The sequence below is a fragment of the Mixophyes fleayi genome, chromosome 3, assembly GCF_038048845.1.
Source record: "Mixophyes fleayi isolate aMixFle1 chromosome 3, aMixFle1.hap1, whole genome shotgun sequence".
Classification (NCBI taxonomy): domain Eukaryota; kingdom Metazoa; phylum Chordata; class Amphibia; order Anura; family Limnodynastidae; genus Mixophyes; species Mixophyes fleayi.
Genome location: NC_134404.1, coordinates 218,024,862 through 218,041,044, shown reverse-complemented (window position 1 = coordinate 218,041,044; position 16,183 = coordinate 218,024,862).

Below are 16,183 nucleotides of genomic sequence, written 5' to 3'. Positions count from 1 at the left end.
ACTAGCAATTCTAAACTGTTTAGTATCGAAATTACAAAATCTGAGCTGGGAAGTTTTAAATAAAAAGTTTTTGAATAGAGAAATGTGTTTACAAAATTACATTTAAAAGTGTCTATAGCTGCAAACTAAGCATACACAAATGCATAACCCTAACGAAGCATAATTGCAATTTAATTTTCTAAGCATAAATGTTTGCGTACATTCGGTTTTCCTAGGCAGACACGTGCATGCCTTAGTTGGTGTAAACAAAATAAAAAACATTTACTTATCATTTCCAATAAAGGAAAGAAGATGCCCATTACTTTTAACAAGTGCATAATGCATAGACAGGGACTGAAATCATCACAAAAAAATTGTGAATTTCATTGCAGCTCTCTGCCAAACAATGAGCCCTTTGGCAACTGAAGCATACAGAGGAGCATATCCTTTGTTTCCAACATGAAGAACTAACTTAGTTTAGGGTGTTTCTTGTTTCCCACTTCCACTCAGACATTTGTTTTGCATCTTTCATTTGATTTGCATCTTTTAGACTGTACATTAATATATTTTAATTATTTGTAGGAGATATAGGCTCAAGATGTTATTGAAATTGAAGAAAGTTTTGTTATGGAGAAGGGAGGTTTTTCATAGCTTTTATGCTAGATATTTCTTATCTCTTATACTTGAATTTTGAAGCAAACAAAACAAAAAGATACTATGCATTTTTTCATTTTTGCGTGTGTGTGTGTGGGGGGGGAGAGCAAAAAAACGTTTGCATCTGGGCCCACGACTCGTTAGTTCCACCTCTGGTGCAGAGGTCTGCAAGATATTGAGGCCATGAAGGAGAGAGGCCTAGAAGGGGCCACGATAGTGAAGGGACCTAGGTGGTACAGGGTCCTGGAGGGTCCAGATGGTGGAGAATCCTATTTTTGCAATGTCCTGGATGGTGACTTCACCGGGCCTCACTAATTCATGTTTGAATCATAAAACAGATGGAACAAAAAAATAGATGTATGACATTCTCAATATAGAAAGTAAACTGTTTTTGTGCTGCCATATTTTTTACATCATACATATCCATCCCTGTATGCAGAAAGCTGTCATCAGCCGTTATCACTGAGTTTAACTTACTGCTAGGGCTAACTCTTTATTTCTGCCTCTCACAATTCTTACATAGTTTACAGAGTACTCTATTGTACTCTGCAACTGAATGTATTTAGATAGTATGGTCAATCTTATCTTCCGTAAGCAAACATGCAAATTTCTATATAATGTACATGCTATCTAGTGTATCTAGTCTATAAAGAATATCTCAAAATATTTTACTACCATCCTTAAAAAATATGTCGCCTTTAAATAGTGCGTATATCTTCTCTGCTTCAGCTTAGGGGTCAGTTTTCCTTCAATAAAACCTGAGCTATGAAAGAAAAAATAAATTACATCATTAGCTTTAAATTGCCCTTCAATGCTTGTAATTTTTTCCCTCTTTAGCTGTTCCTTATAGGTGATGCAGAATGAGAACTAATACTAGTTAATGTCTTATTAAAGGCAAGTCAAAGCTTGTGTTGATCATGCATTAATGAGAAGTTAATGAAGTATCACGGTAGTGCATAAGTCTATATTATGGTAAACCTTTTTCCACCTTTTTAGAACAAATAAAAATGTCAGATAATAGCATATTGTAGTATGTTATGTAGATTGAAATATAACTATTTTCTTGGCAGTGAGAGAGTTGCAAAAAATGCATTTTGCATAGAAATATAATTTGAGGTATTATTTCCAATTCATACTGGTGGCAAATAAAAACATAATATAATAAGATAAATTGGAAATAGTGCATTGAAAAATAATAATTTCTTCTAAAAATCTTTATTACTATTAATATTATCACTGAGTGCAAATTAGTTCAGCTTTCAAATTAAAAATAAATGTAAAATAACTAAAATGTAAAATAACTATCTACCACTCCTATCAAAATGCTTTGGACACTGCTAAATAAATATACTTCCACTCTCTCATCTCTGCTCAGGCTTCTAACCCCAACTGCCTTTTCAACACATTTAAGTCTCTTCTAAACCCTCCCGCCCCTAAACCCCCGACTACCATAAATGCCCAGGATCTTGCTTCCTACTCAAAGACACGATTGTCAAGATCCGACTTGAAATGGTATCATCTCCATCGACTAGCAATAAGCTCAATTCCTTCTCAGCACTCTCTGACATCCTCTATTCATTTGATCCAACAAATGAAGATGAAGTATTTACTCTGTTCTTATCTTCCTACTCTACCTCCTGTCTTCTCGATCCTATACCCTCACAAACTGGTATGTCCCTGTCTCCTGTGCTTATTTCAGCTTCAACTAAAATCTGTAATCTTTCTTTCGCTCTACTGATATCTTTCCATCACTATTCAAGCATGCAGTTATTACTCCTATTCTGAAAAAACAACTCTGACCAAAACTCTCTATCAAATTATGGCCCCATCTCCCCTGCCCCTCCAGGTTTCTTGAGATAATTGCCTACACTGGCCTCACACCCTTTGTTTCCACAAACAACCTATTAGATTCTCTTCAGTCGGGGTTTTGCTCTCAACACTCCACACAGACTGCGCTGACCAAGGTTGTCAATGATTTGATCACAGCAAAAACTAAAGGTCATTATTCTCTTCTAATTCTCCTGTATCTTTCTGCTGTATTTGACACTGTTGACTACTCTCTCCTCATACAAACACAACAATCCTTAGGCCTTCAAGACACTGTACTATCCTAGTTCCCATCCTACCTATTTAATCACTCTTTCAGTGTTAATTTCTCTGGCTCCACCTCGCTCTGCTTCCTTTATTATTTAGAGTACCACAAGGCTCAGTCCTAGGTCCCCTGCTAGCCTCTATCTACACCACTTCCCTGGGAAAACTAATAAGCTCCTTTGGATTTCAGTATCATCTCTATGCGGATGAAACACTAATTTAACTACCCTCTTCTGATCTCCCACCATCTGTGTAGTCCTGCATTACTGACAGTCTCTCTGCCATTTCATCTTGGATGTACTCAAACTCAAACTTTCAAAAACAAAGTTAATAATATTCCCACTCACCAATAGAAGATTCCTGCCTGATATTTCTATTTCTGTTGACAACATGACCATAAATCCCACCCCGCAAGCTCACTACCTAGGTGTAATCCTTGACTCATAACTATACTTTGTTCCACACATCGACTCTTTATATCATCTAAAAAACATTTCCAGAAAACATACATATCTCACACAAGACACTGCAAAAATTTTAATTCATGCACTCATCATCTTCTGCATCGACTATTGCAATTTCTTTCTTTCTAGTCTGCCCCTACAATCTATTTTGCACACAGCAGCTTGATTGATTTTCCTTGAAAATTGTTCTTCCTCTACAGAGCCGCTCTGTTAGTCTTTACATTAGTTGCCTGCTTTTAAATGAATCTAATGTAAAATTATTCTACTAACATACAAGACCATCAACAAAACTGCACTAACAAGTATCTCTTCACTTGTTTCAAAATATCTCCCAACTCGACATCTCTGCACAAGATCTGCATCTCTCGTCCACTCTCATCACATGCTCCCATTCCCAGTTACAGGACTTCTTTCGGGCTGCACCCAATTTCTGGAATTCCCTCCCTTGCACAGTAAGACTTTAGTCTAGTTTTCAAACCTTCAAGCGTTCTCCGAAAATCCACTTTTTCAGGAAAGCTTATAATATTCCTCAACCACCTTCTCAATCTCTCTAGGTTACTCTTTTATCCCCCACTACACAGTTAACACAAGACAACAGCTCTGTGAGCAACAATGCTGTGAAACTGAATCATATAACCCACAAAGTATTTTTTTTCCTTTGCATTCTAGCTGGACCACTTTGCAATATGTAACACTCAGCCCTGTGTATCAAAATTCCATTTTCCCATAGATTGTAAGTTTGCGAGCAGAGCAGGGTCCTCTTACCTCTCTCCCTGTCTGTATTACTCATTATTGTTTTATTACTGTTTATTCCCCATTTTAAAGTACTTTATATATAAATGAATATGACGATGACGACTCAGCCTGCAGTATCACCTATACACCGATGACATTGAACTCTACATCTGTGCTCCTGATTTTTCCCCTTTCCTGCACTCTCGTGTTTCTAAATATCTCTCTGCCAACCCCTTCTGAATGCCCTTACGTTTCCTCAAAATTAATATAACCAAAACCTAACTCTTTATCTTCCCTTTTTCTAGATCTCCCACTTCCCTGTACCTCTCTAACACTGTAAACAATACCACCATCTTTTCTGTTCGCCAACTCCACTGCCTGGTTGTCACTCTCTACTCCTCCCTTTCTTTTGCCCCCACATTCAATTTATTGCCCAATCTTGCCGCTTCCAACTAGGTAACATTGCTCACATCTGAACCTTCCTTTCCCAGGATGCCACTAAAACTAGTATCCTTGCACTTATCTTTTCCAGTCTTGACTACTGTAACTGTCTATCATTAGAACTCATTCACACAAAGAGATTTTGTAGAAGTTTTCAAGATGTTGGCCTTTGCTATCCACAGATATTTTACTGCAGATCCATTTGCAATATATATTAATGGACGTTTACGGAAAAATGTTTTTTTTTATTTTATCTGTTGCGGATTATAAGTGCACATATTTGATGCCTGTGACAGCAACAACTTTTTACTAAAAATGACACTTTTTATTCACTATTGAGACTCTATTTACTGTATAGATGGGTATAGGGAGGAAATTACATGTATGGGTGTGGAGAGAGAAATTGTAAGGTAGGAGCAGGACTGACTGAACATCCCATTAACAACCTTACTGACACTTCCCACCTCTAAAGTCCCCTCACTTACTACATCCTTATGTCTCCCTCAGTTAATGTCACCTCCAAACAATTGTGATGGCCATTCCCTGGAACTCAAATTCTCCAATCTCTGTCCCATCTCCGGCATATCTACTAGTTTTGCCTTCACAGTACACACACAGTGACAACTAAACAACCTCAACCTGATCCTCTTCACAGCCTCACTTGTACCATTCCTCTCTGAAATCACTACCCTGTCCTGCCATGATGCAGCAGTCTCTGTCTACAACACTATACTCACCGCCACATTAGGTAAGGCAGCTCCAGTCACCTCACATCAACTCCGACTATCCAAACCCCATCCCTGGCACTCCAAATGTGATGTAGTCATATTGGCGACAATTAACCTGTCAACAGTGAAATTGTCAGCGCCATAATGTCGACTGAGAGAAAGTTGTCATGTACATAATGTCTATACGCTTTAAATACCTGAAATATTGACACGTGACAAATTTGACACAGTCATTATGTCTACACAGTTAAAATGTGACATACTTAATGTCGACACATGCGAGATGGTGACATCTGAAATGTTGAAACGGTAACAATGTTGACACAGTTAAAAAATATCAACATAATTAACGTTGACACATGCAAAATGTCAAAATGGTCATAATGTCAAGATTACATGTTTAAAATCTAGACATTATGATGATATGGCATACATACATACATACATACATACATACATACATACATACATACAGTAATGTCTGCTCATAGTTAGCCATATGTTCTGTATTGTCTTAATGATCATATGTAGTCTTGGACTATCATTAGATATAGACCAAATCAGTCTAACCTTGTTCTTGTTAAAATGTATGCATTAAATCTATGCTATCATTAGCTCGCAGCTGCAATAAAATAATTTATCACGACTGTGTAGCTCCACTAATAATCCTGTGACTGTGTCTATTCTTATTACTGTAAAATATCTGACAACCAATGAATACTTTATTAACTTTAGTTTTTAGTACATCTATTAAAGTATTATAGCTAGGATAATCTGTAAAGAATGTAAAGTTTTATTATTTGGGCTACCAGTAATGGAACACATTTACACCCCGTGACTTTTTTTGTTTAAGTGTGAATATTTTTCAGTCTGTCATTAAATATTTTGTAATACTATGATGCCATAACAAAAATATGTATAATTGTATTCAAACCGTCACAGCAGTGTTACAAGATTTACGCCTCACATCGGTCCTAAAAAAAGCCCTTCTCACCTTTAGCCAAACTGCCATTTTTCCAAACTGACCAAGCTTACTGGTTGTTGTGGTATATCTGGTATTTCCTGATCCGATTCCTAAGCGCTGATTTTAAAAAAAAAATTGTTTCTCACAGTTGTTTGTCTATTGTCTTTGTTATTGCAACAGGCTGGTATTAAAACCCAACTGCTTTTTTCAAAACTATCATTTTCACAGTCATTATTGTCTACTTTGTTGTGTTAACTCGATCAATTAGACAGGATGTCTAGGGAGAATAGGAATTATTTTTCTTTACATGAGCAGCCAGGGAAAGAGCTATGTGGACAAACTTCCAGTGATGAAGATGTGGATCAGACCCAACATCTTGTTAAATCTGTCGCAGCAGCTGCAACACCTGTCATTCTAGGGGAAGAAGGAAGAGGAGATGGAGGTCAAGGAGGAAAGTGAAGAAGGCGATCCGGAAGAGGGATCCAGCACTGCATGGCAAGGTCCGCTTTTACTGAAGAAAAAAACAAAGGTGTAATTTCCCAGCTACTGATTATTCTTTATTAGCACCTTCTCTTGTAGGTAGTTGTAATAATTACCTTTCTTATTTTAAAAATGCTTCGCTAAAGATCCCTATTAAATATCACCTGTCTAGCAATCATAGCATGCTCATGTATGCTGTAGTTCAATAAGCGGTTAAGTCTCCATTTTGGTTCTACATCCATTATAATTTTATCTTTTTTTTATTAAGGTAATCTTATTTTCACATAAATATTTTGGATATTTGGTTAAGCTTCTTTTCCCAACATTTTCACTTTTGTCAAAAAAGAGGAGAAAGAAGGAGAAAAAGATCTGGCACTACAGTCTTATTAAATTACCAGGTTCATCATATTATATATGGCAGTATTTGTTGATAAAACTTAACCTTTATTGAACTTAACTAAAATAGTCTTATGTTTATTAAAAACAGGGAAATTTACAAAAAGTGATTGTGAATAAAACTGTGAATTAAAATGGCTGTGTGTGTTTCCCTGTCTACCTTTAGATCAATTGATACTTGGTGAGGGGGTGTACACAGGGCTGGATTTACCGCTAGGCAACCTAGGCACCTGCCTAGGGCCTAGCGGCTCTCTGAGGGCCCAGATGGGGGGACAAGGGAGGGAAAAAATAATAAAAAAATCGGCACCCCACCCCGCGAATCGGGGGAGGGGCTGGTGTTAGAGCTAGGAGTAGAGGCTGTAGGGTCTAAATCCCCTTCAGCTTAGGTACCTTCCCACGTCACAGGGTCACGTGACCACAACGGTCACACAGTGAAGGCGGGCTAATGGAACTGTATGAATGTCAGTGCAGGAGCTGCTGCAATTCTGTCTGTTCCTGGAGTCACTCGTCTAGAAAAAGGTAAGAGGAGGGGTAATGTGTCAGGGAGCTAGTGTGTGTGTGTGTGAGATGGAAGCTGCAGTTTAAGAGGGGGGCATGTGTGACTCTGCAGGGCAGAGAGAGGGGGCATGTGTGACACTGCAGGGCAGAGAGGAGGCATGTGTGACACTGCAGGGCAGAGAGGGGACATGTGTGACACTGCAGGGCAGAGAGGTGGCATGTGTGATGCTGCAGAGCAGAGAGGGGTACATGTGTGACGCTGCATGTTCACTGACCCCTGTGTTTTGATTTTGGTATTGGCAAAACCGCCCTCTCGTGTTTTGTTTTTGGTTTTGGATTTGTATTTTTTTAGAGCAATATCTAAACTATGCAAAAATCACCGAAATTTGCTAATTTTTTTTGTTCTTACATTATTATTAACCTCAATAACACTAATTTCCAGTCATTTTCAGTCAATTTTGACCACCTCACAGGTCATAATATTATTTTCATCCACTTTCAGGCAAAGACTGTAGTGAGCTGGTTGGATGCTAAGTGACAGAGCAACGACACAAACACACGGCAGTTCGTAGCACATCTAGGAAACATGCGACATAGCAGTGGCAGAAAAAAAAGAAAAGTAGTGCAAGATGAAATTGTCCTTGGGGCCTCCCACCCACCCTATGTAAAATATTTAAAAGGACATGTACATTTTAAAAAAGCAAGCAATCCAGCAACAAGGAGTGCCACTTTTGTGGCTGAAGTGCTTGGTTTGTTTGGGCCCCCACAAAACAAGCAGCTAATAGCTTATCTGCCTTAAGTGCAACAGTGCTGTCATTGAACTCTACATTATTAAATCATGTCTGCTCAGGGCCTGATTAAGGGTTCTGGCCGCCCTAGGCTAATACGGCCGCAGCGCCCCCCCTCCTCCGAATATATAGGTGTATAGGAACACTCCTGAATATGAATGTTCAGGTGTATTCTCCAGCATTCAAATTTAGACAGATTGTGCCATTGTCTCTTACCTGTCCTTGCTCTTCTCTCTTGCAACTTTGTTATCCTCTCGCTGGCTTCTGGAAAGTTGGCATCCTGTTTTGAAAATGCAAAAATGTATTATAATGCAAACCCTAAAATGATTAGGCCCTTTAGTTAAAACAAAACACTCCATTATGGCCAGCTAAAAGTACCCCATTGGACAGGCATATATAAGCAATATCTGAATATTTGTTGTCAATCAAATACAAACCTCTACAAGCCCCATCTCACTAATATTTAGTATTCTAGTGATTGCTGAGACCACCCATGTGACCACCACACAATCATGAGATTCTGCCCCCCAAAGCTGCTGTATTTTTTAAATACCCCCTGCAGCCATTTTCCTTAACCACAACCCCCCCCACAGCCATTTTCCTTAACCCCTGCTGCAGCCATTTTCTTTACCTCCCATCCTGCATCCATCCCCCTTGCAGCTATTTTCCTTACCTCCACTCTGCTAGCTAGCTATCCACCCCCGTCACATCAAAACTCCCCCAGTCACATATATCAGCCCCCCTCCTCTGCCCTCCTTCATACATATCAACCTCTCTCCCTCCCTATAGATTTTCATGGAGCCCCCACCCTCCCCCCCTATAGATTTGTATGACAGTCCCCCTCTCCCTCCCTATACATATGCATGACAGTCCCCCCTCTCCCTCCCTATAGATATGCAGGGTAGTCCCCCCCCCTCCCTATAGATATGCAGGGTAGTTCCCCCCTCTCTATAGATATGCAGGGCAGTTCCCCCCCTCCCTATAGATATGCAGGGCAGTTCCCCCCCCTCCCTATAGATATGCAGGGCAGTTCCCCCCCTCTCTATAGATATGCAGGGCAGTCCCCCCCCCTCCCTATAGATATGCAGGGCAGTTCCCCCCCTCCCTATAGATATGCAGGGCAGTTCCCCCCCTCCCTATTGATATGCAGGGCAGTTCCCCCCCCTATAGATATGCAGGGCAGTTCCCCCCCCCTCCCTATAGATATGCAGGGCAGTTCCCCCCCTCCCTATAGATATGCAGGGCAGTTCCCCCCCCTCCCTATAGATATGCAGGGCAGTTCCCCCCCTTCAATTACCTGTAGTTGTGCCAGCATCGCTCCTCTCCTCAGATCAGCAGATAGGAAGTGAAGACGTCCTGCTTCCTGTCTGCTGCACAGCAACAGGCAGCCTGGCGATTGGCTGTGTGTTGCTAACCACTGACCACCATTGCTTTTGATTGTCGAGCCCTCCACCCCCCCGCGGCGACCCCCCCCTCCCCCACCCCGAAAAAAAAATGAATGAAGAAAAAAAAAAAAAATTTAATTTTTTTTTTTTTCAAAAAAATACCCACAGTGCAGCGCCCCCCGGGACCCAGCACCCCAGGCTGCAGCCTGGTCAGCCTAGTGGTTGATCAGGCCCTGTGTCTGCTCGTGCTGCATCTTTAATCTCCTTCACCTCTCTGGATACCTCCCTTTCATCCCAGAAGAACTGCCAAACTTATATAGACACAGGAATGGATATTAAAACTGGAGTGTCATAACATCTGCTTCAGACAGACTGTGACACAAAACATGTGGACACCATGGAATTCGTCATCTTGGTATATGCTGCATTGAACAGAGATTTAAACCAATATATAGATGCAGTTGAGGAGACCGTACTTAAATTTAAAAATGACCCACCGGATGAGATCCCAGATTTAAAAGAGCTTGTACATGAGAGATACACTGCGTTTCAGAAGAATAATACAGAGGATGCCCTAAGGCAGGATGATAAATATGTCCAGTTTAAAGAACAGCTAAGAGACCTGAGAAAACAAATGGGTGTGTCACTGGCCCCTGCAGATGAAGATTTGGAAGATGAAGACGAGGCGATTGCAGTCACCCAGAGCACTCCCATAACACAGTTGGAGATGGTGAAACCAGTGTAAAACAAAGTATGTGGTCACACGTGCAAGAGAGAAGAAATTAAAAGGATGATTTAAAACAAACTTCAGCACTTAGAGCACATGTAGGCAACATTGGCACACAGCAGTAGCTGAAAGGAGAAGTGGTGCAAGATGGAATTGTCCTTGGGCCCTCCCACCCACCCTTATGTTGAATCTTAAAAAGCACATGCACACTTTAACAAACCAAGCACTTCAGCGACAAGGAGTGCCACTTTTGTGGCTGAAGTGCTTGGTTTGTTTGGGCCCCCTACAAAACAAGGTAACAATGGGCTTAAGGCAGTTACGGTAACAGTGCTGTCAATGAATTCTACAGTGGCAAGATGTTGTTGTCATCATCTTCAGCCTCATCCTCACCCTCATCAGTGTGTACATCATCCTAACACAATATTAATTCAACCCCGTAGGAAACCACCATTACAGAAGACTCTGTAACATAAATGTCAAAACCAAGAATGTAAAAAAATAGCTTTTACCTTTTTAAAGAAAAAACACATAATTAAATATTAATAAGCATTCCAGCATCAGCTAGCTTCCTTCTCTCAACTAGATCCCAGCACTTGCAATCTACATTGTCATCATCCTCACCCTCATCAGTGTGTACATCATCATCACTCAATACTAAGTAATTCCAGCTGGAATCCACCATTACAGAAGTCTCTGTACATTGATCTAAATGTCAGTAAAGGCCTTCCCCATGGAATTTGTAGTTTATTTTGCAACAGGTCTGTCACGAGTTTTGGGCAACTCTTTTAAACCAGACCAAATGTAAAAATATTCTGCTGAATCATCTGCATCATCCTTAGGTCTCTTAGAAAAGCTTAGTTTTTTCCTAGCAGCAGCAGCCTGAGAAACTGAAGGAGGGGACCACTTTAGCTGTCAACTTACTCACTAGTCGCTCATTGCATCTCTTGTGATCTGGGACAGTGGGAAATAAAGAGAAGACATAAAGAGAAGACATAGCTCTGAAATCTAGGATCAAGCAAAGTCGACAAAATGTAGTGATATGATTTCCAGAAGTTGATAACTCTTTGATGCTGACGAAGCGATTAAAGTACTTGATCTACTAGTCCGACGTAATTTCTTTGTTTCATCTCCTCCTTCAGTTTTTCAAGGTGGTATTCCAAAAGTCTAATTAAGGGAATCAAGTTGCTCAAGCTTACAGTGTTTGAACTCAAATCACAGGTGACTACTTCAAATCGTTTCAGCACCTTTCACAATATGGAAAGTATTCTCCACTGTGCTGGACTAAAATACATTCCCCCCTCCTTTCCCCTCAATGCTTGTGGAGTAAGCGTGGATGGTTTCTCGTTGTTCCTTCATCCCCACAAGCATATATAGTATGGAATTCCACATTGTTACCACCTCTTGCTTCAGTTGGTGGCAGGGCAAAATAAATTGTTCTTGTAGCTGCTGCAATTTCTTAAATGCTGTTGCAGAATGCCAAAAATGTCCTGAAATTTTTCTGGACACAGACAACATCTCCTGCACGTCCCTGTCATTTTTTAAATAGCTCGGTACCACCAAGTAGATTGTGTGAACAAAACAGGGAATGTGATGGATTGCACCCAGCTGTAATGCTCTCACAATATTGGTGGCGTTATCATACATGACATATCCTCAGGAGAGTCCAAACAGGATAAGCCATGTACAATCACATCCCTTAGTTTTTCAAACAGGTTGTCATCGGTATACCTCTTAGTGAAGCCGCTGATACACAGAGTAGCCTGCTTCAGAATAATCTGGCGTTGTTGGGTACATGCTATTGCTGTTCCTGCTGCTAAAGGCAATTCACCAACCCAGTGGGCTGTCACAGTCATATAATCATCAATGTGCCCAGTTCCGCTTGTCCACATATTTGTGGTTAAGTGTATAGGCATTTTGTAGCCCAATAATTACTTTTTATGGAACTTTCTGGAAGAGGTGAGGAATTGCTTTTCTAGTAAAATGATGTTGTGATGGAATTTGGTAACGGGGACACAGGCCCTCAATTAACTGTCTAAAACCAGATGCATTAATTGTGGATATTGGACGCAGATCTAATACTAGCATATTTGCCATGGCGTCTGTGATCCGCTTTGCAACTGGGTGACAGCTATCATACTTGCTTCCCCTTGCAAAGGAATGTTTAACAGTCAATTGCTGTAAACTACTAGTAGTCTTCTTCTTGGTCTACTTCTGGGTTGAAGAGCCATCCCCAGCAGAAACCTGCAGCGGGACTAATGCTCAAGAATTCTTCAGAGTAATCCTAGACTTACCTCTCCTCCGTTCCAGTGTCGCTCTGTCTGATGTCGGAAGCCGCACTTCCGGGTTCGGCGGTCACATGACCGCAACTCGGGGCGGGGGATTTGAATCTTACCTGGGTATTTAATCTTTACTCTGACACTTGGTGATTGTCAGAGCAACTTGTCTGCTTCCTGGCTCCTGTTCTCTCCAAGGATCACTGTGCTTGCAGCCCCTGTGAGAACTCCTGTCTACCAGTATCTGCCTATGTGACTATTCTGCCTATCCTGCCCCTGTGTACCGACCCGGCATGCTGACTCTTCTTTGATTTCTGGTGACCCTGACCTGGCTTGTCTGACATTGCATCGCCTCTGCCCTGTACCTCAGCCACCAGCCCGTGTACCGAACCTGGATATTCTTCACGCTGATCCTGCGCGCTGATTCTGTACTACATTGCTCCCTTGTGTACCAGTCCCGGCTGTCTGACTACGCTCTCTCTACTTGCCCCTCCTCCCGCTACACCACTTCTTGAGGTGAACCTGAGGACCACGACGTGCGACTCCCGGGAGCTAAACCCATCCTGCCTTGTGGTGGTTCTTGGTGAACATCGGGGAGTTCGTTAGACTCCTCACTTCTGGTAAGCCAGTGCTAATCAAGATTAATATCAGATCCAGTTTATCCATTACAACTGGTAAGTGAGAAGTCATCTATCCTTAGCAACTTGGATGCAGGACTAACTCCGATCACTAGTGAGAATATTGATGAGGAAGGTGTTTTCGGTGTGGCTTTACAAATGCTACAAATGGCTAGACAACTGTTGTCAGTATTGGGTAAAAATAATTGTACACATAAGAGGTGGATTTTTTGGTCTTATGCCCAGGCATAACAATGGCCTTCATCTTATCACTGGCAAGAACTGCTTCCACTGGTGCAGGACTTACACAAACAACATCATCCTCATCATCATCATCCTCATCAACATCCTCATTAGTGTCGACGTCAGCTACATAAATATCCCCCACATCCTGTTGCAAATACAAAGTGGTATCCTACATTTGTCTATCACTAGCTACACTAAGAGTCATAGTGCTGACAACCTGTATGAATAAAGGGATGTCATTGCAACATGGTTTATCCCACTTGGACTCTTTTGAGGGTATATCATTTGTGATAACGCCACCAATATTGTAAGAGCATTACAGCGGGGAGAATTCCGCTATGTGAAACTTGTAGATCAATTTATTTGCTTCGCAAGGATTGAAAAGTTATCAACATCTTGAAATCAGATCACTACGTTTTGGCAACTGTGCATGATCCTGGATCCTTCTCTTCTTTCCAACTGACCCAGATCTCAAGAGATGCAATGAGCTCCTGGTCAGCAAGCTGACAGCTCAAGTGGTACATGACACAACAACTCATCCTCCGACAATTTTTTTGTCAACTGTTGCTAGGGAAAAAAATTTCCCAAGACACCCAGTGGTGATGCAGATGAGTCAGCACAACCTTTTGACATTTGGTCTGGTGTAAAAGAATTGCCCAAAAATCATGACAACTCTGTCATAAAATGAACTACAAATTCCATGGGGAAGGCCATTACCAGCAATTACATCAAAGTACAGAGACTTCTGTAATGGTGGATTCCAGACGGGATTAATTAGTATTGTGTGAGAATTATGTACACACTGATGAGGGTGAGGATAATGAAAATGTAGATTGCAGGTGGTGGAATCTAGTTGAGAGAAGGGAGCCAGCTGATGCCTCTTACCCTTGTTAATATTTTGGGTAGAATGGCATGTTGAAATTTTATGTTTTTTCTACAGTCAACTTTCACCTTTATTAGAGATGTGTTTTTTTCTTTAAAAAGTTACAGGTTTTTTGTTTGTTTTTTTACATTTTTGTTTCCCTGACTTACAACAACTATGCACTTGAACATAGGCTTTAGCACATTACGAGACTGGAGAGTGACAAGAATAATGTGACTGAAGACTGGAGAGTTAAAAGGACACTGCCACCCCTCCTGTTTCTGTATGAGCTATGGCACAGTAGAATGTCACTGGAGAATTTTAAGGACACTTACAGCCCTATTATTACAATTTCTGTTTCAGCACTAAACACTGCCAACTCTCCTATTTCTGGGTGAGCTATGACACAGTAGAATCTGACTGGAGACTTTTATAAACACTGACAGCCCTATTATTTCTATTTCAGCAATGACAATTAGCAATTGAGCACTGGCACGTTGACTGTAGACTGGTACGGACACTGGCAACTCTCATGTTTCTGTTAGCTATAATAACACAGTACAATGTGCTGCAGATTTTAAAGAACACTGACAGCCCTATTATTTCTATTTCAGCAATGACAATTAACAATGGAGCATTGGCACGTTGACTGTAGACTGGCAAGGACACTTGGACCTCTCCTGCTTTTGTGTGATCTATAATGCAGTAGTATATAACTGGAGAGTTTTAAGAAAACTGCCACCCCTCCTCTTTCTGTTTTAGATATGATGCTGCCCAATTGCAGTAGAGGCTGCCAAGAACCGTGCTACCCCTTCTGTGTCTCTCTGTGAAATAGTGTCAAATCTCCATGGAGGACGGAGCTTATAGAATCCAAAACTTGCAAGATCGAATGATGCAACAATGACATTTTGCTTCGTTTTCACTTCTGAGGGCGCGCAAAAGTACTGAGCCGACTCGGTTAGGTTCTCGGATTAGTGAAGTTCGAGTGGGCTCAGTTCTCCGAGCCCGAGCATCTCTAACATATATGAAGTTAAATGACATTGCCATATTTTCTTCTTGATACTATTCAAATGTATTACTAAAAAATGTGCTGTTACTATATTCATGTTGAAGTATTATCTGTGTACATTTGTTGCAAATCTATGCCCTTCATGTAAAATTTTAAGCTATAACATATACTATATAATTTTTTATTTGACAAGATCAAGGAAACTCGAGAACGGAAAACATACACTGTGTTCATTCTTCCAACTTGGTTGTATATATACAAAATAATTTTTAATCCATACTAAATATAAAGAAAACATTTAAACATTGACTGCTGTCTTATGTCTGATTTATAACTGTCCATGTGTCTACTTGTGTTTTTTTTGTAGGATTTTTGGGTCTGGACTATTATTGTGTAAATTACTTCCTTATGGCTGTACCTGCCTCAATATCATTTTGGCCAACATTATTATAAAGTCTTGTTTTAATACAAAAAAATGAACCATATTCATTTTTAAATAAATTGATTAAAAGAATTCTTCTTTGCAAATTTTTATTTGTATTCTTGTTCATTAATACACCTACCCAAATTTATCATGGTATTTAATGTTATGTAAATGAATAAATGCTTTCACTAAAAAATAAAAATAAGTTATACGCAAACATTTGTGAAATCCTTATTTTTTTTTAGAAATAATGTCAGGTAATATTGATAGCATATTGATAGCATACAATGTGATAAATATTGTGCAAATCATATATCAATAACATTAGCATATATTACACAAAGATCATGCATTAAAAGATATTTTACCCACTAAGCCAAAATTGGTGTTCCTGAAAAGCCCCCTAATTTCAGTTTAAAAAT